Genomic DNA, 12452 nt, shown 5'->3' with positions numbered 1-12452 from the left:
GTGAAGACTACAGTGAACCATGATTATACCATGGCATTTCAACCTGGGTGACAGAGCAAGACCCTGTCTTCTTATAAAGACAGAAAGAGAGAAAAAGAGAGAAAGAAAGAGAGAGAGAAGGAAGGAAGGAGGAAGGGAGGGGAAGGAAAGAAAGAAAAAGAAAGAGAGAGAGAAAGAAAGAGAAAGAAAAGAAAGAAGGAAAGAAGGAAAGAGAGAAAAGGAAGGAAGGGAGGGAGGGAAGGAGAGAAAGAAAGAAACTCGATACATAAAAATAAAAGATCAATTTAATATATACAAGATCTTTAATTTTTGGAAAACAAATGGTAATCTTTAAATAAAGCAAATAGGCCAGGCACGGTGGCTCACACCTGTAATCCCAGGACTTTGAGAGGCCGAGGCAGGTTATCACTTGAGTCTAGGAGTCTGAGACCAGCCAGGCCAACATGAAGAAACCTCGTCTCTACAAAAAATACAAAAATTCACTGGGCGTAGTGGCACATGCCTGTAATCCCAGGTACTTGGGAGGCTGGCTGAGGCATGAGGACCACTTGAACTGGGGAGGCGGAGGTTGCAGTGAGCTGAGATCGTGCCACTGCACTCCAGCCTGGATGACAGATGTCTCAAAAAAATAAAATAAATAAACATAAAATAAATAATAATAAAAAAGCAAATAATCACAGAAATTAGATTTCAACCAAATAGTACAAATCAGTCTTCACAATTTATAGATGAAGATCAGTCCTCACATTTTATAGATGAAAGTATCCAAGGTTAAATAATTTGCCCCAAATCAGAAAGCTGGCTGCTGGCAGGGCTAAGAGAAGAACAGGGAAACTTGGGCTTTCTAGAGAATTATCAAAATAAACAGAAACAAAAAATTAAAAACGTTGTGTATTAAAATTACCTTTAAATATTTTACACTTAATGAATTACCCATCTAAGATAAGAATAAACTGAAGCAAATATCAGTTAGGAAAATTCCTAAGGTCATAGGGCTGGATAAAACCAGAGATTGTTTTGGTATCAGAAAACTTATTTTTGACAGGGTGCGGTGGCTCAAGCCTATAATCCCAGCACTTTGGGAGGTCGAGGTTGGAGGATCACTTGAGGTCAGGAGTTCAAGACCAGCCTGGCCAACATGGTGAAACCCCATCTCTACTAAAAATACAAAAATTAGCTGGGTGTGGTGGCATGTGCCTGTAATCCCAGCTACTCAGGAGGCTGAGGCGGGAGAACTGCTTGAACCTGGGAGGCGGAGGTTGCAGTGAGCCAAGACTGCGCCACTGCACTCCAGCCTGGGTGACAGAGTGAGACTCCATCTCAAAAAAAAAAAAAAGAAAAGCTATTTTTTTTTCCATCAGGGCAAATGTGGTGAACTCATATTGCTTAATTACATAATGATCATTTTTACATTTGTACAATTATAATCATTTTTAAATCACAAATATGTTCTCTATTGGGTTTTACTGACAAACTCAGTGTTTCTTTGATTTGATTGCAGCGTAAGCAAGGAAGCTTTTTCTGAGAAGATATACTCATTCACAGACATTTTCTTTTTAATTAAGTCAAAGTATTCCCTTGCCTTATAGATAACATTAACAAAGAGATTATTACTTCAATTACAGATGTGAAGGCCGATTTAGTAAATTAAGGATGTGCCTGACTTTTTTCTTTTTTCTTTTTTTTTTTTTTTGAGATGGAGTTTCGCTCTTGTTGCCCAGACTGGAGTGCAATGGTGCAAACTCCGCTCACTGCAACCTCTGCCTCCCGGGCTCAAGTGATTCTCCTGCCTCAGCTTCCTGAGTAGCTGGGATTACAGGCGTGCACTACCATGCCCAGCTAATTTTGTATTTTTAGTAGAGACGGGTTTTCTCCATGTTGGTCAGGCTGGTCTAGAACTCCCGACCTCAGGTGATCCGCCCGCCTCAGCCTCCCAAAGTGTTGGGATTTCAGGCGTCAGCCACCACGCCTGGCCAGTGTGCCTGACATTTAATCCAACAGATAGCTAAACTGAGTTCTACAATATTTAAATTGAAAATTAAGTCATTTAGTGGAGTGTGGTGAGACATGCCTGTAATCCTAGCTACTCAGGAGGCTGAGGCATGAGAATCGCTTGAGCCTGGGAGGTGGAGGTTGCAGTGAGCCAAAATCACGCCACTGCACTCCAGTCTGGGTGACAGAGCAAGACTCTGTCTCAATAAAAATTAAAAAAAATAATAATGTCATGTTCAGATTTGATTTATGTGTAAAAAATTTTTGTTAGAGTTAAGAGGCATTTTTCTCAGGTACTTGGGCTGCTGAAACACAAATATAGGCAATCAATGCAACTTCATTTAACATTCAGACACTTTAACAAGTGTGTAAGTATTGCAGACTCATGGATCTGCTTGTTCAGATTAGCATAACCAATATAACAATACAGTAAATACTACTGATAATAATATCTACAATAAATATATACAATATATAATATACAATAATATACACAATATATTGTATACAATAATTGTATATTATATATAATAAATAATATATATAATAAATACCAATATTACCAATATAATAATGTATACAATGAATAATAACATATACAATAAATAATATATACAATAAATACCAATATTACCAATATAGTAATACAATAAATAGATACCATAACTTATTATTGTGAAAAATACGCAAAGGCTCCTGAGTCATACAGCTCTGTTCTTTGGACTTACCCGATCTATGTCCCTATAGTTATAACCCTTAAGTTAGAGTGAAATAATCACTCTAACTTGGAGGAAGCATTTCTTCTTTGATTAGTCAATGATCCGTCAGCAGTAGTTTGGGAGAAAGATTGTTTAACTATTCTATGACCTTAAGGCTGGCACACATCTGTTGTACAAAGAAAAGGAGTGTTGCAACCTTCCTTTGGAATAGAGATTGCCTGCTTTTGTGCTAATACATGTTTGGCTTAAAAATTATTTCTGTTGGCAAGGGCATAGGCTTTTCCAACATAGTGAGATTTTCTTTCCAGGTACATCTTACATTTGGAGAAAACATACACGTAGGAAGGACTGCTGTGAAGCCTTTTCACTGTACTTGTGATTTTGCTTGACCTCTCTAGTACCAAATTGAATTTTAGACACCACAATTTGAATTTTATATTGAAAACTTTGGGTCTGTAGGAAAAGAAAAACTATCATTAAAATTGCAAAGTGGACCGGGTGTGGTGGCTCACACCTGTAATCCCAGCACTATTTTGAGGAGAGGAGGGCCCAGGGCAGATCGTTTGAGCTCAGGAGTTCAAGACTAGCCTGGGCAACATGGTGAGACCTTGTGTCCCCCAAAAAAAGCTTAGCAGGGTGTGGTGGTGCATGCCTGTAGTCTCAACTACTTGGGAGGCTGAGATGGGAGCTTGAATCTGAGAGGCAGAGGCTACAGTGAGGTGAGATGGTGCCACTGTACTCCAGCCTGGGCAACAGAGTGAGACCTGTCTCATTTCATCTTATCTCATTTCATAAAATAAAATAAAATTCCAAAGTGGATCTTGAGAATATAGAGTGTTTATTCTGCTCAGGCTGCTATAACAAAATACCATAGGCTGCAGGGCTTCAACAATAGACATTTGTTAATATTTCTTCTGAAAGTTGGGAAGTCCAAGATCGAGGTGCCGGCAGATTCTGTGTCTAGTGAGGGCCACTTTCTGGCTCGTAGACAACCATCTTCTCCTTTTGTCCTCACATGGCAAAAGGAAAGAACTCTGACCATTTCAGAGTTCTCTATAAAAGCACTAATCCCATTCATGAAGACTCCACTATCATGATGTAATTACTTTTCAAAGGCCCTGCCTCCTTATACCATCACACTGGGGGGTTAGGGTTGCAGCATATGAATTGGAAACTAGGGAACACATTTTGTCTGTGGTACTAACCCACATCCAATTCATGAGCAAATCCATAGGCTCCACCTTCAACATTTATTCAGAAGTTAACTTTGATCACCACCTCCACAGCCACCATCTTAGTCCAGGACATCATCATCTCTTACTTGGATTATTGCAGTAGCTTAACTTGTCTCCCTGACTGTGCCATTTCTAAGGCAGTCTGTTCTCAACCCAGCAGGTGAGAGTGAGTGATCCTTTTCAAGTAGAAGTCAGATCACCTTATGTCTCTGCTCAAATATTCTCCAATGGCTCCCACCTCACTTTGAGTAAAAGCTGAAGTTCTGGCCAGGCATGGTGGCTCATACCTGTAATCCCAGTACTTTGAGAGGCCAAGGTGGTTGAATCACTTGAGGCCAGGAGTTTGAGACCAGCCTGGCCAACATGGCGAAACCCTGCCTCTACTAAAAACACAAAAATTAGCTGGGCGTGGTGGTGCACTCCTGTAATCCCAGCTTCTTGGGAGGCTGAGGCAGGAGAATCTCTTGAAGCCGTGAGATGAAGGTTGCAGTAAGCCCAGATGGCACCACTGCACCCCAGCCTGGGTGACGGAGCGAGACCCTGCCAAAAAGAAAACAAAGAAAAGAAAGGAAGGAAGGAAGGAAGGAGGGAAGGAGGGAAGGAAGGAAGGAAGGAAGGAAGGAAGGAAGGAAGGAAGGAAGGAAGGAAGGAAGGGAAAAGGGAAAGAGAAGAAAAGAAAAGAAAAAAAAAAGCTGAAGTTCTTACTATGATCTACTAGTTGTCTTAGCTCTGGTTTCCTCCCCACCCAAAGTAGAGCCTGGTATAGGGGCTGTGTGCAGGTAGCTTATGGTTAAAAATGATTCCCCAAATGAAGACTGTTTGAAAAGTGAAACAAGGAAAGAAGGAAAGGAAATCCAAGTGTGTGTTATTGAGCTGACCTCCACAATGGGCAAAATTGGAGCTGGGTCCCTCTGAGGAATCTCAACAAGCTAACTCTGTATTCCCTCAGAATGGTCCTGCAAAGGATAGAAGAAGGATGTAATTATCCATTTGCTCCCATACCCCATAAGGATTCCTGGCATGCGCAGGGCTAAGGGGTTCATGCAAGTGTTCCATGCCACAGTGGGGAAGGAGCAAGAGATAAACAGCCATCAGAAGAGGTGCTGTGGGATTACCTCTGTGCCGCTAATTGCCTAAGCAGTAGCTGGAGTTAAAGGATGGCTGATAGCATGTAAGGTGCAGCTCTAATGGGGTCTGATACAAAGCCCTGTATTGCCCTCACTTCATTACCTCTCTGACCTCATTCTCATTCTTTCCATCAGTCACTCTTTCCCACTTCCTCTGCCCTGCTTGTTGTTCTCAGAACAAAATGGACATGCACCCTCCTCAGGGCCTTTGCACTTACTATTCTCCCTGCCAGAAAAGACAGCTGGCTGGCTTGAAATTCACACAGCTGGCTTCCTCATCTTCTTCAAGTTTCAACTCCAAAGTCACATTTTTTTAAATTTATACATAATATTTTACATATTTTCAGGGTACATGTGATATTTTGTTGCAGCAAATGTGTTATGATCAAGTCAGGGTATTTGGGGGTACCCATCACATTGAGTATTTATCATTTCTATGTGTTAGAAACATCTCAAGTTTTCTCTTCTAGCTACAGGTTTTTTGTTTTGTTTCGTTTTGTTTTTTGAGATGGGGTCCCGCTCTGTCACCCAGGCTAGAATGCAGTGGCAGCGATCTCAGCTTACCACAACCTCAGTCTCCAGGGTTTAAGTGCTTCTCCTGCTTCAGCCTCCCAAGTAGCTGGGATTACAGGTGCCTGCCACCATGCCTGGCTAATTTTGCATTTTTTTTTTAGAGACAGGATTTCACCATGTTGGCCAGACTGGTCTTGAACTCCTGACCTCAAGTGATCTGCCTGCCTCAGCCTTCCAAAGTGTTGAGATTACAGGCATGAGCCACTGTGCCCAGCCTCTCTTCTAGCTACTCTGAAATATACAATAAGTTGTTGCTAACTATTAATATTATCATCCTACTCTGCTATCTAATATTAGAACTTACACCTTCTATCAACTGTACCCATTGACCAACCTCTCTTCGTCCCCTCCCCTCAACTCATACAACCTTCCCAGCCTCTGGTATCTACCATTCTGTCCTCTACATCCATGAGATCAACTTTTTTAGCTTCCATATATGGGTGAAAACATGAAAAATTTGTCTTTCTGTGTCTGACTTACTTCACTTAACATAATGACCTCCAGTTCCAGCCATGTTGGAGGCAAATGACATGATTTTATTTTTTTATGGTTGAAAAGTATTACATTGTGTATATATATTACATTTTATTTATCCATTCACCTGACGATGATCACTTAGTTGATTCCATATCTTTGTTTTTGTGAATACTGCTGCAATAAACATGAATGCAGGTATCTCTCTGATATACTGATTTCTTTTCCTTAGGATAAATGTCCAGCAGTAGGATTGCCGGGTCCTATGGTGGTTCAGGTTTTTATTTTTTTGAGAAGCCTCCATACCGTTTTCCATAGTGGCTGTACTAATTTACATTTTCACTAACAGTGTGTAAGAGTTTGCTCTTCTCTGCATCCTCACCAATATCTGTTATTTCTTTGTCTTTTTAATAATAGCCATTCTATGGCTGGGTGCGGTGGCTCACACCTGTAATCCCAGCACTTTGGGAGGCTGAGGCAGGTGGATCACCTGAGGTTGGGAGTTTGAGACCAGCCTGACCAACATGGAGAAACCCCGTCTCTACCAAAAATACAAAAATTGGCTGGGTGTGGTGGCACATGCTGGTAATCCCAGCTACTTGGGAGGCTGAGGCAGGAGAATCACCTGAACCCAGGAGGCAGAGGTTGCAGTGAGCTGAGATTGTGCCATTGCACTCCAGCCTGGGCAACAAGAGCGAAACTCCATCTCAAAAAAATAAATTAATTAAAAAAAATAGCCTTTCTAAGTGAGGAAAGATGATATGCCATTGTGGGTTTGATTTGCATTTCCCTGATGATTAGTAACGCTGCACTTTTTAAAAAAATTTGCCTGTTGACCATTTGTATGTCTTCTTTTGAGAAATGTCTGTTGATGTCCTTTGCCCAATTTTTAATGGGATTACTTGCTTTTTTTTTTTACTGTTGAGTTGTTTCAGTTCCTTGTATAGTCTGGATATTAGTCCCTTGTAGGATGAATAGTTTGCAAACATTTTCTCCCATTCAACAGGTTATCTTTTCACTCTGTTGATTGTTTTATTTGCTGTACAGAAACTTTTTAGCTTAGTAGAGTCCCATTTATCTATTTTTGTTTTTGTTGTCTATGCTTCTGAAGTCTTAGCCATGAAATCTTTGCCTACAATGTCACATTTTAATTGAGGTATCCTTAGCTATCTCATCTAAAATTTAGATTCCCACTCTCCCAATGCCATAGCTCTTCTGTCAGTTTGCCAGGACTTAGACTTCTATGAATCCATGAATGTGGGCTGGCTCTGCGAACACTGCTGTGAAGGCTACATTTTTTGCGGACCACCTAGGCACAGGTAGGTTGGTCTGCCTGGTTTGTACTGCAAGAGCAAAATAACACAGACTGGGTAATTTATAAATAATAGAATTTTTTTTTTCTCACAGTTCTGGAGGAGAGCAAGTCCAAGATCAAAGCACTGGCAGCTTCTTTGAGGGTCTGTTCCAGTAAAAGCATCTTCTTGCAACAACATCCTCACATGACAGAGGGGGGAAGGGCAACAGGACATGAATGCTGTGCCCTCACCTGGTGAAGAGAGGAAGAGCAAAAGGGTCTCAGCTAGCTCCCTCCAGCCCTTTTCTAAGGTGCTAATTCATTCACGAGTTAACCACTTCCCAAAAGGCCCTACTTCTCACTACTACCACAATGGAGATTAAGTTTCAACACATGAATTTGGGGGGACATTGAAACCACAGCATCTCTCTTGCCAACTTAATTATTTTTCTCCTTCACATGGGGTAACATTTCATATGCTTTACTTTTTATCTTGTTTATTTTTTTCCCTCCTCCACTGAAACTCTGTGTGTGTGTGTGTGTGTGTGTGTTATTTGTGTATGTGTGTTTTGTTCATTGCTCTACCTTTAGCACCTAGTACAGTGCTTTGCACATAGTAGGCACTTAATAAATATTTGTTAAACAAATGAATAAAATGAATTGAAATGAATCAAGATACTGCTGGCAAACCTTAAATTCCCTTATTTATGAACAGTGTGGACAGTACAGAGGGAATGGTGTACCCTAGTTTGAAGCTATGATATTCAAAACAGAGGTACTTGACTCAGAAACAGAGCAGCTACGTTTGCCAGGACTTAGACTTCTATGAATCTATGAATGTGGGCTGGCTCGCAAACACTGCTGTGAAGGCTACATTTTTTGCAGACCACCTAGGCACAGGTAGGATAGTCTGCCTGGTCATTTATGATACCTGCAAGCTATGTAGTTGGTAGTTTTATGTGGCTTAGATGTTCTGAATTATCCGGGGATCATGAATTTCCAGTCAAGCCAGGGGCCATCACCAGCATCCTGGAGAACACAAAGATGTTTCACCCAAGAGCATTGGTTCTTTTCACTTGCAACCATGGGTTGAATGTGGGCCTTAGTGGCACTCATTTCACTGTAGATGCTAATGAGCAAATGTGGCCAGGTGGCTGGTCTCTTCCAAGCAAACACACGAGGCAATCAGTTCAGCTGGCTATCAGCTTTGGGAGTTCATAGTATCCGGCTCCAACACGTCCTAACAAACCCTTCTATAACTACCCACAGAGGGCAGTGCTTTTCTAGGCTATGTCAAAATATTGCTCTAGTGTGGCTGCTGAGTTCTTATGCCTGAATGAACCATTGAGTAATCTGTGCTCTCAGCTTAGGACATGCTTTTATACAGTCAGCACAGGTGGGCCAGGAAGCCTGTCTGGTTTTCACTAAACTAGACCCTGTTAGTTTTACAGCATAGTTCACCTTCCACAACAGAGAACGGCATGACCAAGTATAGAATGTAATTTCTATGCAAAGGTGGGAAAATTAACCTCAGGCCTTATTTAGAAACTATTTTATTGTGCTATGATATAAAATAATGACTTACTATGCCAAAAATTCTAGAAAAAATGTCAGTAGGGAAAGTTGTGTATTTATAATGTTTATTCAAAACAACTGTTTATATAGCAGTCTTGTTATTTACAGAACCAAGATGAAAGTCAAAGGGTGGATTTCTCTAAAAGTTTTACACTTGTTATATGAACTTAATACATAATGGGGTAAGCTAGTAATGGCATCTAATGGCAATTAATATGTATTTTATTTTATATACATGAAACATCATGTTTATTGAAATTGTTATGCAATTTGAATTAAACTGGTTTGGCTCTTATGCATTATCATGTAAATATGAATGTATGTTTTTAAAATGAGTTTGGTTAGCCCTTTTATGTTTGCTTTTTGTTTGTTTTCCAGTGCAGAATTTTATTGGCTTGTCATGAATTTTCAGCAGAAAGTTAACAGGTATCTACTTAGTAAAAAATGTATTTATTTATTCCAATGTTTATCCAATCAAATGTATTTTCTAATAAGTTAGAAGACCAAAAAATCTGGCAACTTCTAGCTTTTTATTCAAGTCTTTGTATTCCTGCTGCTACTACTCTTATTGACTCTAAAATAACATTTCTCTTTGAGTCTGTTTTGGGTTTTTCTTTATTTTTTAATTTAACTGTATTATTGTTATTTTTAGACTCGCTCTGTTGCTCAGGCTGGACTGCAGTGGTGTGATCTTGGCTCACTGCAACCTCTGTCTGCCAGACTCAAGCAATCCCCCCACCTCAGCCTCCTGAATAGCTGGAACCACAGGTGCGTGCCACTGCACTCAGCTAATCTTTGTATTTTTGTAGAGATGTGGTTTCGCCATGTTAGCCAGGCTGGTCTCCAACTCCCAAGTTCAAGCGATCAGCCCGCCTCAGCCTCCCAAAGTGCTGGGATTACAGGAGTGTGCCACCACCTTCGAGTCCGGCCTTCGAGTCTGCTTTGAATGCACTGTTATCACATCTAGTGCTCACAACTGAAGAACAACATCTATAATAATCTGCATTTTGCAGATATTGAACAGTTATCTACCCTCGGTCACATTGCCAGAAGGTGGTAAAATTAGAATTAAAATTCAGGAGTTTGTTTCCACACCAGATACTCTTAACCATTTTATTAAAACTTGACAAAACTTAAATATATATATATATGTTCATATACTGTGCATTTCTTATTAATACCACTTTATTATGCTTATTGAAAAAATATTCTCCCAACTGAAAACCTTTGGTAAGGTATAAGATCTCCCCGGTGAAGAAAACTTCCATTCTATGTAGTGTGTGTGTGTGTGTGTGTGTGACAGAGAGGATGTTTTAACAGCCTGTTGCTCTGTTGCCCAGGCTGGAGTGCAGTGGCACAATCATAGCTCACTGCAGCCAGAACTCCTGGGCTCAAGGGATCCTCCTGCCTCAGCTTCCCAAAATGCTGAGATTACAGGTGTGAGCCACCATGCCTGAGCTAGTTGTGTGTGTTTTTTTTAAACTTAATTAGAATCTCAAGATGAGAAATTCGTAATGCAATAGTTCACCCTGAATTTATTCTTACCTCCCGAGCAGGAAGGATTCTCTTCTTCTTCAGAAGGCCCATGTCATTCTATCAGTATCACTTTTATAGAATTTCCTCCTTGCAACACATTATTTCTATAAATGTATTTTCTCCTCTTCCAGGTAATAATAAACTCTGGGGGCAGGAGATCTGTATTCTATGTCTGTATACCTTTTATCCACTACAAGAGTATACTCCATACTTGTTTTGTATGCTTAATAGTAATATCATGGCCGGGTGTGGTGGCTCACACCTGTAATCCCAGCACTTTGGGAGGCCGAGAAGGGTGGATCACCTGAGGTCAGGAGTTTGAGACCAGCCTGGCCAACATGGCAAAACCCCATCTCTACTAAAAATACAAAAATTAGCCAGGCGTGGTGGTGCATGCCTGTAATCCCAGCTACTCTGGAGGCTGAGGCAGGAGAATCACTTGAACCTGGGAGGCTGAGGTTCCAGTGAGCCGAGATCACACCACTGCACTCCAGCCTGGGCAACAAAGCGAGATTCTGTCTCAAAAAAAAAAAAAAAAAAAAAGGAGTATCATATATGACCTTTGCCACAATCTCCTTCTATGCACACACAAATACGTGCCCTGCCTAACTCAATTCATTGGATTTTGGGGGTGGAATTGATGAATAACACAAGAAAAGGAAAAAAGAAAGAGAAATGTTGGGGAAGGAAATAACGAATACAGGAGGTCTGTTATGGGTTGCACCCGTTTGAGGAATAAAGGAATTAAAACTCCCAAAAGAGGACAAATATTAACAAAAATGTATGGATAGATGCAAAAAAACAAATCCTCATTTGCAACCCAGAACTAATTGTTTAGTATGATTTTTGACACATATAAGAAGGAGTATTAGACCAGGTGTGCTGGCTGGTGCCTGTAATCCCAGCACTTCGGGAGGCCAAGTGGGAGGATTGCTCGAGACCAAGAGTTCAAGACCAGCCTGAGTAACATAGTGAGACCCTCGTCTCTACAAAAAAAGCAAAAATTAGCCAGCCATGGTGGCACACACCTGTGATCCCAGCTACTCAGAAGGCTGAGGTGGGAGGATCAACTGAGCTTAGGAGGTCAAGGCTGCAGTGAGCTGTGATCACACCACTGCTCTCCAGCCTGGGCGACAGAGCAAGGAAAAAATAAAAAAGGAATAGTCTGATACCTAAGACAGGTTAAAGTTATGGGGGTATTGATGACCATAAAGGTTGGCTCCAAGCCTGTAGAGCTGATCATTTAAAAGCATAAAACCAGCCTGGGCAACAAGATGAAACCTCCTCTATAAAAAATACAAAAATTAGCCAGGCATGGTGGCATGTGCCTGTAGTCCCAGCTACTCAGTAGGCTGAGGTGGAAGGATAGCCTGAGCCCACGAGGTTGAGGCTGCAGTAAGCCATGATCATGCCACTGCACTCCAGCCTGGGTGACACAGTGAGAATCTGTCTCAAAAAACAAATAAATAACAAAAATAAAAAATAAAAAGCATATGACATGGGGAAATTTTCAGCTATGTTGATTTACTATTCCAGTTTCATGTTGGCATAATACATCGAGATGGATTTTTTTTTTTTTTTTTTTTTTGGTTAAGGCTTTTATCTTGAGGACATGATATCTGGATTTGAAGGTAGTGGTATATCCCATGCTATTCTTCAGTGTGATAACTTATGAACAAATATGATTTGAATTCATTTGGGTTTAGAGAGGATGTCAGAAATTGAGAGCCGTTTATTTTTTAAAATGTAGAGAATTTTTGAAAGTGGCATCAGTATGTCCATATTCAAGTGGAGATAAAATGAACCAAAATAAAAGAACTGTGGGCAGACAGGACAACTGTGGATTATGCATCAATTCTTTTGAAAAGCACTATCTGGAAGATAAATCTTGACTCAATCTTTAGAGAAACTTAGGTAACCTTGACGA

The 12452-nt window shown here is 40.6% G+C and overlaps 1 pseudogene; it reads left to right on the top strand.

The window, feature by feature from the left end:
- Positions 1–11305: 11305 nt before the first annotated feature.
- On the top strand, positions 11306–11395 carry LOC112206172 (small nucleolar RNA SNORA40; annotated as a pseudogene).
- The last annotated feature ends 1057 nt before the right edge of the window (positions 11396–12452 follow it).

This window comes from Pan troglodytes, chromosome 19 (assembly GCF_028858775.2).
Source record: "Pan troglodytes isolate AG18354 chromosome 19, NHGRI_mPanTro3-v2.0_pri, whole genome shotgun sequence".
Taxonomy (NCBI): domain Eukaryota; kingdom Metazoa; phylum Chordata; class Mammalia; order Primates; family Hominidae; genus Pan; species Pan troglodytes.
The sequence above is the reverse complement of the archived record's forward strand: the minus strand, read 5'-3'. Positions and strand labels throughout refer to the sequence as shown.